At 55.2% G+C, this 17,496-nt stretch overlaps 2 protein-coding genes across 4 annotated transcripts in view; one reads left to right on the top strand and one right to left on the bottom strand.

Moving 5' to 3' along the window:
* Positions 1–17,427, bottom strand: part of Flrt1 (fibronectin leucine rich transmembrane protein 1) — an 81,256-nt gene extending 63,829 nt beyond the window's left edge. Inside the window, exon 1 of the mRNA XM_008838967.2 lies at positions 17,269–17,427. The gene's annotated coding sequence lies outside the window, so the exon portion shown is untranslated. The remainder of the gene's footprint in view (positions 1–17,268) is intronic.
* Positions 1–17,496, top strand: part of Macrod1 (mono-ADP ribosylhydrolase 1) — a 162,195-nt gene that overhangs the window by 109,849 nt on the left and 34,850 nt on the right. The gene's annotated exons all lie outside the window — the stretch shown is intronic.

Consider the following 17,496-nt stretch of genomic DNA (forward strand, 5'->3'; position numbering starts at 1 on the left):
TGTGTGTGTGTGTGTGTGTGTGTGTGTGTGTGTGTGTGTGTTTGGTGGTGCCAACTAGATGAAGGGCAACTCCACCCACCCAGGAACCAGCTGCTTCCAGCTGGTATTTAAAGAAGTGTCCCAGGGTGACTGGCTTGTTCTGCCCACCCTGCAGAGTCCTTCTCAAGGTAAATCAGAGGCAAAGCTGCCCCTACTGCTTGCCCCCACATGCACTCTGTCCCAGAGGAGTGCCTCAGCCAGGCTGGGCTTCTGGACAGGTTCTGTGCTGGGCACAGAAGACTTGAGGACAGTTAAGTACAGGTCAGTGGTGATGCTGGCACAGGCCTGGGGAGGCAGGGGAGCCTTTGCAGAAGGGAGGGGTGAGTGCAGTGCATAAAGGGGAAAGAGAGGCTGGGGCATTTTGTTTGATTTGGTTGGTTTTAGGGGTGCTGGGCTCACAGCCTTAAGCATGCTAAGCAGTCTCACACTTAAGCAATGTCCTCAAATGGATGGGGGTTATTTATTTTAATAAGCAATACTAGAAGATCCCTAGGAGCTGGTTGGACAATGTCACCCAAGGAGGTGGCCACACAAGGGAAAGGAGGGCAGGTGAAGGCTATCTCATCGAGGCTCTGTGGGGTGCCATCAAGGAACAAGATCACTGGTGTGTATGACAGCAAGAAAAGGGCCTGGCTTCTGAGAACTGGGAGGTAAGACCCTCCTTGGCCCATTTAACACATGAGGAAATTGAGGCCCAGAAACTAGGGTTTTCCCTGGTATGGACCAGCCTGGACTTACCAGCTGATTGCACCCTACAAGGTATCCTAGGCAGAGAGGAAATGAAAAAGGGGTGAGGGCTGATGCGGGTTCCAGGGAACCTGGCCCCCACCTATTGATATTTACTGGAAGCACAGGCCTGGATTTATAGAGCATGTATTCTCCAAAGAGCTTTGAGCCTCCTCACAGGCAGCGCTTGATGTCCTGGGGGAGGGACACTTCCTGCTTTTGCAAACTTGTTAATAATCCTCCTTGTCAGGCAGTTCCTCCTTGGTCTAACCTAAATCTCTCCTGTCATGACTTGAGCCAACTGTCTTTGCCATGGCTTAGCGCATCCTGGAGCAGGCTTTGATCTGTCCTCCACCCCCCTGGAAGACTTAAAGACATTTCCCATCCCCCAAGGAGGTGATGTGGCCTCCTGTCCTAGCCCACTGCCCCTCTTTGTACCTGTGTTCCTTCCCTGCCCCTGGCTAACACTGGGCTGAATTCCTCATCCCTGTTCACAGGCCAAAGAGGTGACAGCTGCCTCCGGCCACTACCTGAACCCACTGGAAAGATCAACCAGATCTCAGGATTACCAGGCAGGGTGCTCGGCAGGGTGCCTGGTGCAGAGGAAACACTGGGTGGAGATATTACCACCTGGTTCTGCCAGCGGGAAGCCGACAGTGCCAGCAGAGGTGGGTGGAAGGAACACGGAGCTGGGGACACAACCTTGCCACAGCACCCAGGTAACCTTGACTGGAACTCCTTTCCTGTCTGCAGGCAGGCCAGGGGCTCTGGGTACCTTGGTCACAGGTCATAGGCTTCTGTCCCTGACCGGCTGGAAGTAGCCAGGGCCCAGCAGCCCCAGAGCACAGAGCACAGAGGACAAGAGAATAAAGTGGGGACTTGAGCTATTTCCCCAGGCAGCCGCACCTGCTGAAGACGCCTCTGAGGGAGCTACTATCCAGAGTCCACACCTCCCTTTGGTTCCTGCTCTGGCTGTTTGACCCAGGCACCTGGGCTCTGGTTAACCCTGCAGCCTCAGATCCTTCTTGCCTCCCCAAGCCAGGCCTGGGTTCCCAGCCACGCTCCATGGGAGACACAGACATCCATGACCAGCCTGAGCCTGTGTTTCAACACATCCAAGAAAAGTCCTGGCCTAGTAGCCACCTCCCAACCCAGACCTTGAGGAAAGAGTAGGCTGCAACAACCCCCATTTATAGAGCCCAGCCTGGTTAATCTGCTTCATTAAAGGCACTAATTAATTGGCTTAATTAAAAGGGGATCCTCAAAGCCTGCAGAAGTCCCTCCTGAGGAGCAGGAGACCGGATGAGGTAGCCAGAGTTAGACACGGGTGTCTCACCCACTCCTGGCCCCTGCATGCTTTCCTGAGGCTCCTGGAAACTGGACTGGGGCCCCAAGCAGACCCCAGCCTGCTGACCCTTCGGGCTGAGCCTTACCCCTGTCCCCTCGACAGACCCAGCATGCTGGAGGGAAGCAGAAATCCACCTTGACTCCCTGCAGACCAGTCAACTGCAGTCCAGAAGGGAATGGCCGTAATTAAGCCCAACACTGGCAGGTCATGGCCAATAACAGTTAATAGGCCAGGAGGGACAGTCAACTGCTATAGGGAGGCCAGGGTTGGTCTGGCAGGCAGCTGGGCAGAGCTGTGATGGGCTCTAATGGGAGTACTATTGGTACTGTGGCAGGACACCCCCCCCGCCCCCGGGGAGTGAGGAAGGACCTCTGGACTATAGTTGCCACGATCTCAAAGCTCTAGAGCCAAGAGAACCAAGTTCAAATCTCAATTCCACCCTAGGCGCTGGAAGGTTGTGGCAAGCTTTGCTTCGCTCTCCCAGTTCCCCATGCACAGAACACTTGCCAGGGATGCCTAGCTGATTCCCTTACCAAGTAGGGCCTTCCAGGCTCAGCAGGAGACAGTACTAGGATTGATTAGTTATGCCTGCCAAGGGTAGTAAATGAGGAGCAAAGGTTTGTATGCCATTCATCCAGCCCATCCTGCCAGGCCTAGAATGGGCTAGACCTGCAGTCAATTTGAGCATTTCCCATGATCACACGGAATAGTTCTCACAATGCCTCATGCCTTTAGGTAGACTCAACAGCTCAGTTTCTTTCCTAGACAACACTCACTTGAGCTTCTTGTCATCTTTCAAGAGAACTGAGCAGCCCAGTTTAAAACTGGAGTCTGAGCCAGGCGTGGTTTACACAGCTGCAATCCTAGCACTTGGAAGGTGGAGGCAAATGTATCAGAGGAGTTCAAGGCCATCCTCTGCTCTGAAGTCAAGGCTGGCCCTGGGGCAGGAGCAGGAAGGAAGGGAGGGAGGGAGGGAAGGAGGAAGGGAAGGAAGAAGGGGGAGGGGACATGAGGTCCTGGGGTCACTACTATAAGAATCATTTTCTGCCCCAAATCCACTTTCTCAGGGAGGAAAGAAGGGGACTTCCTCTAAGAGATTTTCAGGGGTGCAGAGACCTCCCTTCCCTTAAATATCACCCCAACTGCCAGCTAAATTCATGAGCAGTCCCTTCCCACTGGGCAGCCTCTCAAATGAGTGGTAATGTCCTCAACACCTCACATAGTGCCCGGAACCAAGTGGCCTTGAAATAGTTATCCGGCCTCTCTCATAGCCCTCAAAGAGGAAACACAGGCCCTCAGCTGGGTTGAAGTAGCTCACAGTATCCAAAAGAGCCCTGTTAGGCTAACTCCCTTGTGGGGTGAGGCACCCTGAGGGCCTGAGCCCCGCCCTGGCCCATCCCATGGACCAGCGGCAGGCAGTCTGGCCTCTGCCTAGGATGGCTTTCCACACTGAGTCTGCAGCAGTGGAGGCATTCAGCAGTCTGTCAGCCCTGGACAGATTTTGTCTCTACACAAACAGCTGTTCGCTAGCTCGCTGACAGCTCTGCGGCCCAGGAGAGGTTCCAGCAAGGGGCCCGCCCTGTAATGATGAGACTCAATCAGCAGAGGCCCTAGGGAGGGTGGGGCCAACAGAAGGCTCCCAGCCAGGAACAGGCCTTGCTTGTGAGATTGTGGGTGCAGGAGGCCTCAGGGCTGTAAGAGTGGGCCTCAGCCTTTGGTTAGGACCCTGCCTGATGGTACCATTCTGTGCTCAAGGAATCCCCGCCATGGGAATCTGCCTGTCTCCCCATCAGAGTCCTTAGGCTGAGCCAGTAGAACCTAGCACTACATGGACCGCAGACAGTGGTCAGGAAACGTCCCCCACCGAGTAACAGTCAACACTGTGTGGCCCTCCTGTGTGCCAGGTCTGACCACGAGTCATATGGGTGAGGCCTGTCCACACCAGGTGACTGTGAGAACCGAAGACTGATCGGGTCAGGAAGAGGCAAGGCCAGGACCAGCATGTAGGCATTGGGCTCATCACCAGTGTCATACTGGGGGCTACCGAAAGGATTCACCCAGGGCCATGAACACCTCCAGGCATGGAAGGCAGGCCCTTGTGCTGGCCTTGCCCAGCTGCCCCTAGGTGGCCTGCAAATGTCCAGAAGGGCCAGGGAAGCACTAGTCATGGAGCCCAGCTTCCCAGCTCTAGGCCTCATGGTAGCCAAATCCTTAGGTCCCTGCTGTGGGAAATGAGTTGTCAGTCCTTACCCCCCTCCAGACTGGAATCCAGGGAGGAAGAGAGGGAGCAGAGCTGCCAGGGCAGGGTGTAAAGACCCCAGGGCCTGACTTCCCACCTCTGGAAAGAGCCCGAGAACAGCAAGCCTTCATTCTTGCTCTCATCTTCCAAGGCTGCTTATTACAAACATCAATAGGATTCATTATATATAATCTGGCATCCAGACCTGGGCAGGTTAGAAACAAGCCTCAGAACACAAGCATACTGAGGGAGGTCTGGCCTCTTCCCTAGGGCTATGGGGTCCCAGCCTAGAGCAAGCCATCCTGGGGTAGAGCCAAGGGGCCTGCAGACAGGGGGCCAGGGAACAGAAGGGACGCAGTTCAGCCAGTCCCTCTCTGCAGAGGGCTTTGCCCATGGGTCCCATACAGGCTCAGCTCCCAATTTAGGAATGAGGAAACTGATCCCACTTCGGGTGAGAAGGCAAGCTGGTTTGCAACCCACTCCACACAGGGTCCCTAAGCTGTCTGTCTTGGTCCCAAGTCCCATGTCACGCTGGTATGAGCAGGCCCACACTCAACCCTGAAGGCCTAGGTGTTTCCATCCAGCCCCTGTTTATCGCTCCCCTGACCACAGTGAGCTGCAGCATAGTGGTCTCTGAGGGTCCTTTCAAGAGTAGGTCAGGACTACTGCCAAGCAAGGCTTAGTCCTCAGTTCCCTCAGGTTTCCTGGGACCCCATTATTCTCCCCCACCATTCCCCACCTAGTGCCTTACCCACAAAGCAGAGGAAACAGTGTACTCCAGAAACTCAATACATAGTCTGTCCATCACCTGATTAGACAGAGGGGCACCCTGGCCCATCCCTGAACAGGAAGATCTGACGTTCAAGTTCTAGGTTACAAAAAAGAAAAAAGAAAAAGAACAGGTTAAGGAGCCCCAGTTCCCAGCTTCAGCCTTGGAGTCCTGTGTTCTGGGTGAACTTCTTAACCTTGGGGCATCTGTTTCCACATCTTTTTTTAAAAAATATTTTATTTATTATTTTTACTTTATGTGTATGAGTGTATTGCCTGCATGTATGTGAGTGCACCCATGTCATGCAATGCCATGGAGGTCAGAAGAGGATTTCGGATTTCCCTGGAACTGGAGTTAAGGACAGTTCGAAGCCGCCATGTGGGTGCTGGGAATTGAACCCGGGTCCTCTGCAAGATCAGTCAGTGCTCTTAACTGCTGAGCCATCTCTCCAGCTCCCTGTTTCCACATCTTTAAATGGTCAGAAAACTGCATCCAACTAGCAAAGTTTCTTTGGGGGATCATAGAGAACCCATAAAATGCCTGTCAGCAACTACACAGGAAATCTCCACGTGGCAGCAGGCCTATCTTACCATCGCTGCTATTATGACTAGCACTGATTATCATTTCCCTCTATATTGCCCCACCCCGAACTCACACCAAACCTGGGCTCTGTCTCCACGGCCAAATCTGTGAACTGGGGGCTCCTGGGACCTTGCCTGGTGACACAGACCACACCCATCCCAGGCTAAGGGCAGTCCCAAGCAAGTGGCCTGCAGCCTTCCACAGATAAGGGCCTCTGTCTTGTTGACCTCTGGGGTCAGGGCAGGGGCAGTGTGCTGGCACAAAGGCTGAGCTGTCTGTGCCTGTGGCCTGGCAGCTGCCCGAGGCTGGCCATCTTGCCACAAAGAGGCCTTTGAGCAGCTGCCGGCGGGAGTGGCACTCTCCTCCAAGGCCCCCAGCTCTCACAAGCCCTGTCTGTCTGGGAGTCCACTGGCCAGGGAGACAGCTGCCGTGGGGGCAGGGCCCAAGCCCCGCCCTGCTCCTGGGCACACTGTCTCCTCCCCAGCTCCTTCACCCTCATCCGAGGATGCCCAACCAGGGTAAGCAACAGGTTGGAGAGCCAGGCTGGACCTCAAACTAGCAGGACATGCCAGGGTCCACACTGTGAATCAGAAGCTCCAGGCCGCCACATGGGCACAGGTGAGCCCTGCCTTCATTCAAAAGTTACTGCAGGCCTAGGGCTCGGCCTCCCTGCTTCTCTGCTGTTCTTAGCCTCAATTCTCCCATCTGTAAAATGGAGACTCTAAGTATGCCTGGGCCACTGTAAAGACCATATGAGGGCTGGAGAGACCTCAGTGGTTAAGAGCACTGGCTGCTGTTGCAGAGGACCCAGGTTCAATTCCCAGCACTCATATGGCAGCTAACAACTGTCCCTAATTCCAGTTCCCAGGGAATCGGATGCCCTCTTCTGACCTCCATGGGCATTGCACAACACAGGTGCACTTACATACATGGAGGCAATACTCATATGCAAAAAATAAAAATAAAAAAATATTAAAAAAAAAAAAAGACCAAATGAGACCATCATTTAACTCCCCATACGGGGCCATCCAGGTAGAAAGGACTCAGGGATGCCAGACCAACTGCTCTCCTATCAGCCCACAGCTGCTGGGGTGAAAATGGCTTATCGCCAGTCCTGGGAGACCTTGGTCAGGTAACTGAATCTCCCCAAGTCTTGGGTTTCTCCTCTGTAAAGTGGGCTAACAGGGCCTGGTGGCTCACATCTATAATTCCAGCACTCAGGGGGCTGAGGTAGGAGGATTGCCATGAATTCCCTGCCAGACAGGGCTAGAGAGTGAGTTCCAGGTCAGCCTAGGCTAGAATGAGACCTTGTCTCAAAATAACAAAACAAGGGCCAGTGAGATGATTCAGAAGGTAAGGGCACTTGTGGCCAAGCCTGGTGACCTGAGTTCCAGCCCCAGACATATGTAAGGATGGAAGAGAGAACTGACTTCACAGAGTTGTCACACACACACACACACACACACACACACACACACACACACACACTTTTAAAAAAATAGTAAAAATGTCTGGTCTTTAATCCCAGTACTTGGGAGGCAGAAACAGGCAGGTCTCTGTGAGATCAAGGCCAGCCTGGTCTACATGATAAGTTTCAGGCCATTTGGGGTTACAGAGAGACACAAAACAATTAAAAAATGATAGTAAAAATGATAAAAACTAAAACCAAAATGGAGTCCAGGCATGGTGGTGCAGTCCTTTAATCCCAGCACTCAGGAGGCAGAGGCTTTCAGATCTCTGAGTTTGAGGCCAGTCTGCTCTACATAGCAAGTTCCAGGCCAGTCTAAGGTACAAGGTGAGACCCTGTCAAAAGAAAAGAAGGAAGGAAGAGAGGGAGGGAAGGAGGGAGAGGAAGGGGAAAGAAAGAGAAAGAGAGAGAAAAAGGAAAATAGAACAAAGAACTAGGGGCTGGAAAGATGGCTCAGTGGTTAAGAGCGCTGGCTGTTCTTGTCAAGAACAAGCTTCGATTCCGAGCACCCACTGACAGCTAACAACTGTCTGTAACTCCGGTTCCAGGGGATCTGATGCCCTCTTCTGACCTCCACAGGCATCGCATGCACATGGTACAAATATGTAAACAAAACACTCATACGCATACAAATAAATAAACATTTTTTAAAAAATTAATAAAATGGGGGCTGGAGAGATGGCTCGGCAGTTAAGAGCACGGACTGCTCTTGTAGAGGACCCGGGTTCGATTCCCAGCACCCACATGGCAGTTACAAACCATCCTTAACTCCAGTTCCAGGGGAATCCGAAGCCCTCTTCTGACCTCTGAGGCACTGCACGGCACAGGTGCACTCACATACATGCAGGCACCACACTCATACACATAAAATAAAAATAATAAAATATTTTTTAAAAATTTAATAAAATGGACTATGGACACTACTCTAGGACTGTTGCTCAAGGAAAATAATTTATTGGATGAACTGATATCAGATTGATGCCACAGGAGCTAGAGGAAGGAAAGGAGGAGGGGTCAGAAGAGGTGTGAACTAGGTACCTGAATTCGAGGCCTGCCCTGTGCTGGATGGAAGGTGACAGGAAACATAGTCAGGCAGGCTTCCTTCAGGAGGTCGTGTGTGTGTGTATGTGTGTGTGTGTGTGTGTGTGTGTGTGTGGCTGTCTGTGGTGGGGAGTGAGACTGGTCTTCGGGGCACAGCTGGTAGGCAACAGCCCTATCCTTCAGCATATTTGAGGGAAGGTGCAGGGAGGTGGTGAGGCCAGAGGCTCAGGCTGGGAAGATCCAAAAGGTCAGGCTCAAGGGTTTGGACCCTATTTCTCAGGAACTAGGGATCTACGGATGGTCTCAAAACCAGCAAGTGACTAGATTAAATTAGACACTTTGAAAATATCTGGCTGTGCCCAAGAGGATGGGGAGGGACACGGATGAGGGACAATCTGCAGGGCATCCAGACCATCCTGATGCTGTGGCATAGTGGGAGTCTATCAGGAGTGTACCAAGGGAACTTGGGCCAGAGGAGAGGAGAGCTGTGGTCTAGCCCCTCCCTTAGCCCCTCTACACTCAGCATGTCGGGCAGCCCCAGGGCACTGTCTGTCACTTAGCACAGGGGACACTTTAGGCCTGGCTCCACCCCATTGTGCATGCAGCCTGTTTCCTCAACTGTCAGTGGGGGTATCTACCAATGCCTGGGCCCATGGAGCCATTATTATGACAACTGTGTTTGTTTTGATTTGATTTTCCAGTAAATGGGATAGGACCCACCTAGTCAAACACCCACTGAGCTACACCCTCAGCCTGCCAACTAAGTTCCAAACTAGACCATTCTGCTGGAAGGGATCCCACCCTAGACTTCCTCACTGTGGAAGGGCACTCTGAGGATGAAAGAGGAGCTGAGCGGCTCCAGGAGGCAAAGGCTCGGAAGCCCCCACCAGAGGAAGGAACCGTGTTTAGAGAACTGATCCTGTGTTGCTCCCTCCCAGCCACTTGGATGCTCTATGACATTGATCCCTTGGACCTCAGCTTTACAGATGTTGGGAGGGTTATGTGCGTTTCGGTCTGTGATCCGTGGCGTCACTGCAGCACCCAAGAGTATTTACTGAGGCTACCCAGCATAGCTACTGTTGCATTATCAACTCTAAACATCTTCCTGCCCCTCACAGAGGGGTGCTTGATTTTTGGTGCCCAGGGATACGGTGACTTGCACAGCTACACCTCTGGCTAGCTAGCTACAGGGTTATGAGGGCCCCATGCCTCTCTGCTCCAGACACCCTAGTCTGTACCTTCAGAACTCAGTATGACTGCCAATGCCCCAGCCCACATGTCTGAGTCCCCAGCAAGGCAGAATGAATCTCCCAGGAACCCCATACTCCACAGTTGTAGGTTAGCCATTAAGGGCCTAGTGCCATTCAGCTCCACCCTCAGCCAGGCGCACTCACCAGCACCTCAGTGGAGCCTTATTCTGCTACCTCTGGAGCTGGGTCCCAAAGAGGTGGGCAGCAGCCTGGATGAGTTGCCCCACAGCCCCACAACCAGGGCTGCAGAAACTGCAGAGTAAATAATGACATTTCCCCCTCTCCTCACTCTTCTCCCCTTTCCCTTCCACAAATAAATTATCAACATGCCCAGGTCCCAGCGGAGTGGAGCATATCACAGGGAACAATGAAAAAGCTTTTAATAGGATTCCAGGAGCTGCAGCCACTCGCTCACTGCCCTAATGGAGATTGCTCTGTGACTGCAGGCCAGCGTCGCCCTCCGGGGCCCCTCACCGCCCAGCTCCTCCCCAGGGCACCCGTTAGTGGCACGGCCCTGCTGGGCCACCTGCTGACGTCACAGGGCCAGCAGTATGCTCAGTAGAGTGAACATGCCACCCATCACAGACCAAGGATGCTCCCCCCAAAACCCTCTCCTCTCATGGTCACACCTCTGAAAGGCTGTCCCTTCTAGGACACACACACACACACACACACACACACACACACACACACACACGTCCTCTGCTTTATGATGCTACAAGGTTGCTAAATGACATTACTGCCCACACCAGTCCCAGCACATATTGGGGCCTCAGGAAAGGAGGCTGAACCTGGGGGGTTGGGGTTAGACAGAAGGCTTGGCCTCCAGTGGAGACTACCCAGAAGCCCTGGGCATATGTCCCGCTGTGGGAGTGGCAGTTCAGCCAGGAAGGACGCACGAAAGATCCTCAGCTCTGTGCCCAGGCAGTTACCTGCCATCTAGACAGACAGGGACCACGTAGATCCCAATAAATAAGACAGTTGTCCTGATTCAGTGTGACCTCAGGCCATTAACTTCCCCACTCTGTGCCTCAGTTTACCCCAGGATAAGATTGGGACGATAGCAGCATCTACTCCAGAGGCTTGTAGGGGGTGGGGAGCACCAGTCACCAAGTGCCCAGCAAATGCTGAGTAGGTGTGGCCACTGTAGGTTGGGGGACTGGGACGCTCCTTCCATTGTGCATATGCTGTGAGGTGCCTCATGCTGGCTGTGTGACTTTGGTCTGGTCACTTTCTCTGTCTTAACCTTGGTTTTCGTTATAAAATGAGACCTTGTAAAGCTTAGGTGAGAGTCTGCATTCCTTAGACTCTTAGCATGGTGCACTGGGGACAGGCAATGTATACAGTAAGCACTCAATAATGTCATCTTCTAGGACCTGACACACAGAAGGCAGACCCAATAGGGTCCCTCCTGGACCTACCCAAGGCAGCCATCCTTGGCAGAAGGTGACCATTTGACCTGACCTTCTCCCCTGCAATCTCCCAACCCTAATGCAATCTGCAGCTCTTGGAGGCTCGATCCTCCCTAAGGAGTTACCAACAGCTGCCCTTGAGGGTCCCCTGTCTCCTGTACACAGTGTCAGGCCCCAGCAGCTTAGCAGATGCCCCATGAGCCCACCAGCCATTCATCTGAGTGCATCTGGTTCCTACCACATCATCCCACAGGCCTGGAACACGTAGTCTTCATACTGACCCCTACTGTGTGCTCAGTTGTCCCATTTCACAGGTGTGAAGACTGAGGAAGTAGGGTGTCCAGGGTACTCAGCTGATCGGTAACACATGGGATTCAAACCCAAGTCCATCACACTCCAGTGCCCAGTACTATTAGTCACTGCCCAATTGTGTGGTGTTGGACTTTCCATGTGGCCTTGAACAATGCTTGTGTTCACTGTGTGCCTCAGTTTCCCTTCCTAGTGGGAAACAAGCAGGCTTGGAAGAGCTTTTCAGGCCACAAGGTCCTGGAAGCTAGGGTGTGGTACTGCCCAGCCCCTCACCCAAACTGGGGGAGTCTCAGGGTTCAGTAACATCACTGCTGGGCCCCTGGAGGCCTTGTTGTCCAGTAATGGTGGGGAAACTGAGACCACAGTATGCACCATATGTCTCCAGGGACAGGTGAGTGACCCATGGGGTGCAGCCTCAATGGGGAGGGCTCCTCATGTTCTACTGTTGGTGGGCAGCCTTGCCTGCTGCCTACCTGACCCCCTACTTGCTCTCTGGGTCCCAGGATAGGCTGTTTCATGGGTACCACTCTGGCATCCAACCCCACCCCCAGAGAGGAGTCCAGGGCATGAGGAAGGAGGGTCACTATCCAGGCTAGGACAGATAGAGTCACAGCAAGGACCTGCTCAGGGAAAGCAGGGTAGGGAAGCAGAGAGGTATGAGCCTGTGTGTGCGTGTGTGCGTGCGTGTGTGTGTGTGTGAAGGCATGTGTGAACATTCGAGAAATGTGGGCTTTGGCCTGGCCTGGGACTTGACCATTTCCTCTGTGGCTGGCTCTAGACCCCACCCACGGCCAGCATCCTGAGAGAGAGCAAGGGCGGGAGGGAACCCTACTTGACCCCCATTTCTCTCTGCTCTCTTCTATCAGGACTCTGGCTATACTGACTATAGCCCATGTTTTAAGTAGATCAGGTACCTTCAGGAGCTCAGCTACACTCCCATGATCCTTTGTAACCTGCTGCACCCCCAGGGTGCAGGTAGGACGCTCACCCACCCACAGCCATATTCCTTGAACTTAAACCAGGTCCCCCAGGTCTGACCACGGGCTACGGTCCCCACATGTGAGCTAGGCCCTGGATGGTGTGTCCCTTGGGCAGTTCAGTCCAGTGGCATGTCCTAGAGTCACCACAGACAGGCTGGGCCCTCTGCTGACAGCCACACACAGAGCCCTAGGGGGACTCCCTGCAGGGAGCCCTGAGAGCCAGCAGCAACTAGCCAGGACCCTGCCCTTTGCCACCCTTGCCCGGTTCCTCAAGCCAGCAGGTGCCCACCATGCCCTGAGCTTACTGTGGACCCACCCTCCTCCCCTGCTCCTCCAGGCAGCCCTTGGCATACTGCCCCCAGGAAAAGCCCATCCTGGCGCCAGTGCCCAGCAGCTGTTTTTGAGGACGTTTTTCCCCTGAGTGGCACTTCCCAGGCATTGGGAGAGGGGAGTGGAGGGGCCATGGGGGACCAGTTCGACAGGAGCAATTTGCTTCTGTAGATAAATGCCATCTCCTGTCTCCTCCAAAGTCACTCCCACTTCCTCTTCTCTCCTCTTGCTCTTATGTGTGATCCCTCTCTCTTTCTCTCCCTCTCTCCCTCTCTCTCTCTCTCTCTCTCTCTCTCTCTCTCTCTCCCTCTCTCTCTTTTTTTTTTTATAGTTTGCTAAATCTGTTGTAATCTGGTGCCAAAGATTAATTCAGACAGAAGGAGGGAAAAGAGAATTAAAAAAAAAAACAAAAAACACTGCCACAAGGCTGTTTCTCTTGCCACTCAGGCAGGAGAAACCAGGGGTGGCAGTTCGTGACCCCAGCCTCAGTCTGAAGTCCTCCCACCTGGCCCTGCCTCCCTGCCTGCCAGGCTGGCTGTACCTGGGCCCAGCCTGATGCCTGGTTACTGTGCTCCACCTGGGAGGCAGTGTCCCCTAGTGGTTAGCTGAGTCCTGCACAGCTGGGGCCGGGCACCTCTGGAAGACCTGGTGTCTGTTGCCATCTCCCTAGGCCTGCGCCTCAGCCCTCTTCTCAGTCCTGAACCCCTTCCTGGAACCACAGAACTTTCAGAGCTGGGGGGAGGGCCGCCATGCCCAGCCTCAGGACTGCTTTCCTTCTGGAGTCTTGTCCCAGAGCTCAGGGCTGCACCTGGCAAGTCTCTATTCCTGTGAGTGAGTGAATGAATGAATGAATGAATGAGCTAGAAAGAATGGAATAAGAGCTGAGGAGTGGGGGTATCTCAGTGCCTACCTGCCTTCCCATGAGGCCTCTTCTAGGTCCCCTCCTCATGGTCACTAGCTCAGCCTCTGCGGAGTCTGAAGGCAGCACACACAAACCCCACAGCAGGAGCATCACACTCGGGGCTTTGGAGAATCCAGCAAACATCTACCACAAAGCAAGTGAAGGCCCCCCAAATCCTGACATCATCTTCATGACCCTGGGGAGTAGCTGGGAAGGGTAGGAATCGGTAAACGGAATCCTCAGGCAAATGCAGGCCTACATAGACACAGCTGACCAGGACCCTCTGAAGTCCTGCTGCTGCCAGAGAACACCAGGCCAGCTCTGGGTGGGAGGCACGGTGGGGGTAAGAGCCCTTCCCCGCTCTACCCTGGCCATCCAGTCTGCCTCTCCAAATCTCTGGCCAGTACAAGATGACCACATCATAGCAAGAGGACAGAATACAGCTGTCCAGACCCAGGCTAGAGTCAGAACAGGCCTAACAAGACAACCTAGGTTCTATGGTGGGAACTACTGCTATAGACATATACATAGAGAGCCAGGCCTCAAAGCAGCAGCCGGAACTGAGGCCTCTACTACCACCATCCCTCCAGAGCCTTGCAATCTCTCCACTGGGAGGCCAAGATGGGCAAAGTTGCCTCACCCTCCCCAGAGATGCCTTAGGATCCTCAGCCATGCCCACACCCCTCACACACCACAATCTATGCCAGGCCTGGAGTGAAGACCCCTCCTGCCTCATGCCCGCTGCTCTTAGACCATCTTCCTACTGTTACTTTGAGCTAGGAGGTTCTGGTGCAGAAGGCTTCTACCAGCAGAGGGCACTGGTGGCTGTGGCAGGGGACCATGTTCTGCCTGCTTCCCTAAGGCCCAAAGAAGCTAGAAAATCCAGGCTGACAGTGAAACAGGGGAGCCCAGAGAGACCCCATAATGAATTCTGCTGGAAACCTCCACATGCCATCTCATGGTAGGCACCTGAGGTGGGTTCTGCTACTACCCCCTTTACAGAAGAGGGAGCCCAGACCCAGGGAGGTTTGTCACTTGCTGTGGGTCAGCTGGCCAAGTAGAGACATCTTCCCTACAAACCATCCAGGTCCTTAGGACCATGAGCCAACATCAGCTTGTCCCAGAAACTAGGATGATAAGGTGTTTGATGTCATTTACAGACCCTAGGACAAAAGGGCTAGCCCAGAAGAGCCCCTGGCACAGCCCCAGAGAGGCCCCATCTCCAAGACCAGGCTGCTTTGCAGTCCTGACTAGGGCACTGTAGCTGTCTGGAGAGGGGAGGACATCAGGTCCCCAAATTCTAAGGGACATGCAGTGGAGCCACCCACCTGCCCCCACCTAGCTCCCTACCACTGCGTCTGACTACACAGAGGCAGCAGCCAGTAGCCATGCTGGGCTGGCCCTACAGGCCTGGTTGTCACCATCCCCTGCACCACAGCATCTCTTTTTTGACAACAGTCACCACACTGGGCCTCTGCAGGCAGTCAGCCAGTTCCCGGCCTGCTTCTTTATCCCTCAGACACCTGATGGATCAGGGTCACCTGGGGCTCTAGCTCTTCTCTCATAACTTTTCAGACACCACCTGCCCATAGTTTTTGTACACTACCCTTTCCTGCTCTCCTGTTCCCAGAGTCAGGGTACCTGTCTCTCCTCACAGGGTGAGATGAGGGCTCTACCCTCCTCGACAGGCAGGTTCCCAGGAGACTGCAGGTCTGGGGCACACAGCAGGTGGCACAGGCTGGGCCACCAGGCTTTGGTCTGCTCATAGTGTAGTCTCCAGGCCAACTTCCTGCCTGTGCAGCCTGGGCAGATCGGGAGGCCACTCCCTGCTACTCTCTGCTACCTCCTTGGAAACATGCTAGGTGGATCTCTCCCTGGGGCTTCCACAGGGAAGACTCAGAGGCAACATGAGGGGGACACAGGGGACACAGTTGCCAAGGGCCAGCATGCAGCTGGGTAGAGGAATCTGACCTCTTAATCTTCCACAGTCTGCACAGGTACCCTCAACACTTACGTCCCCTTCAGCCTTTAGAGACCCCTCAGCCCAAGAGCAGGACCATTAAGGATTTGTAGCAAATACAAACCTATTTTACAAAGCAATCCCTGTACCCCAACTAAGGCCCAGGAGTTGGTTACAGCAGGCCAATTTTATAAAGGGAAACTGAGTCAAAGAGAGGTAGATGAACTTGCAACCAAAATGGTAGAGTGCTGACATGCAGACCCGAGTAGATATATGGACTAGGTCTAGGTGAAGTCAGGCTTCAGGACCATCTCTGGGTGTGGGCTGGGAGCCTAGCCTGCCTGGCTTCAACTCTGCTGGAGAGATTTTGCCTCTAGTCTTCCTGAAGTGGGATGTACACATCAAGTCTCTCCATCACACACACACACACACACACACACACACACAGAGCCAGTCTCACTTCCCTCCTGCCCTATACCCCTCAGCTCCTCCTGCCCCTCAGACCTCCCAGGAACCCTCACAGCCAACCTAGCTGGGCAGCCTCTCTCAGGCACTGGCCATGGCAGCCTGGGCCATTTCCATTTTAAAACCTTCTGAGGAAGCCCAGTGCAGTCGCCCACGGCAGGCACCAGCTGACAGGTGATGTTTTCGCCTCTCCTCCTGGGGCTGGCAGGAAGACGCGCAGTTGGCTTTCAACTCCTGAAACCTGAGCCTGGAATCCCGGCGTGCAGCAGCCTCCCCCAGCCCTGGCAGGGAGAAGTAGCCCAGACTACATCCCACTGCTAGGAGCCGCAGGGATCCGGGGTCCTGATCTGCTTATAGCCCATCTCCGACCCAGGCAGCCTCCCCCAATTCCTAAGCCACCTAGAGAGGGGAAAGGGTGGGGCTAGTCTCCATCCTCCAGAAGATGAAAGGGTGGAGGTGAGGCAAAGCTGGACCCAGTCACCCCTCACCTCTGTCCCCCTGCCTTGGCTTTATTTATTCACATAAGAGCTCTGACTTGGGCCTCCGGAGCCTCGCACACCCCAGCTGAGCTGTATTCTTTCTAAACCTCACGCCTCGGGAGAGCCTTGAAGCCCTCCCGGGGCCCCAGGAAGCCTGGGGCAGCTCCCTGATGTCGCCGCTTTCCAACTTTCTCCTCCTCGGAGAGCTCTGATCAACCAAGGCTCCCTGCAGCTGGGCAACAACACTCCCCAGCCTTCCGCCCCTGGGCCTCGGGTCCCGACGAGGAGGGGCGTGCGCGCGGTCTGTTGCCTCCTTGTCTAAGTAGCTCGGGGGAACACCGCGCTGCGCCCCCGGCCCGTGGTCCCTCCGTGCCACCTTTGCAGCCGCCAGGTGCACGGCCCCAGCCCCCGCGGGCACCCGGCTGCCGGTCCACAGCGCGCACAGGGAGGGAAGTTGGAGGCTGCCTATGCCCCCCTTGAAGTCGTTTTAAAAATAAAACCTCGCTGTAACCGTGACTCACGCGGATGGTGGGGACGGGAGCGCGGCGCCGGAGCCGGCCGGCTGCCCTCGCCGCGCGCGCCCCTCACCCTCCGGATCCCGGGTGCCGGGCAGGAGCTGGGACCCATCTGCTCAGCCCCGCGCCCCCCGCGGGCCATGGTGCCTCCCCCGGGGCGCGGTGAGGGCTCGGCTCCGGGCTGCCAGCGAGCCCCCGCCCTTTCCAGCCTCCGCTCCTGGGAGCGCTGCCGCCGGCGAACCCCGCGCCTCCCCGCGGCGGGGCCACGGCCCCCAGCACTCGGCTGTCGGCCCTGGGCCCCCAGCACACACCCGGAATCCCAAAGGCTGCACAGCTCCCGCACCGCCGGGCCAAGCCGGGCAAGCCCGATCGCTCCAGATCTGTGCAGCGCGGCTCCCACCCCGCGCGCACCCCGGCGCCCCGTCCCGACCCCCGGCCAGCGCAGCCTGCCTTACCTGCGCAGCGGCCCAGGGAGGCGGGTCTCCTCGGGAAACTTTGCGGGGCCGGCTGAAGCCTCAGGGGTTATTCCAAGGAGCGGGAGGGAACCGGAGCCGGAGGGCACCGAGGGGGGCCGGGGAGAGGAGCCCCCGGCGCGCGACGGAGCTCGGTGCCGGGCCCGGGAAGGGGGGCGCGCGGCGGCGCATCTGCCCGGCTGAGGCGCCCGGCGGAGCGGCGGGAGGAGT

The sequence above is a fragment of the Nannospalax galili genome, unplaced genomic scaffold (genome assembly GCF_000622305.1).
Source record: "Nannospalax galili isolate Female #2095 unplaced genomic scaffold, S.galili_v1.0 scaffold1659, whole genome shotgun sequence".
In the NCBI taxonomy this organism is placed as follows: Eukaryota; Metazoa; Chordata; class Mammalia; order Rodentia; family Spalacidae; genus Nannospalax; species Nannospalax galili.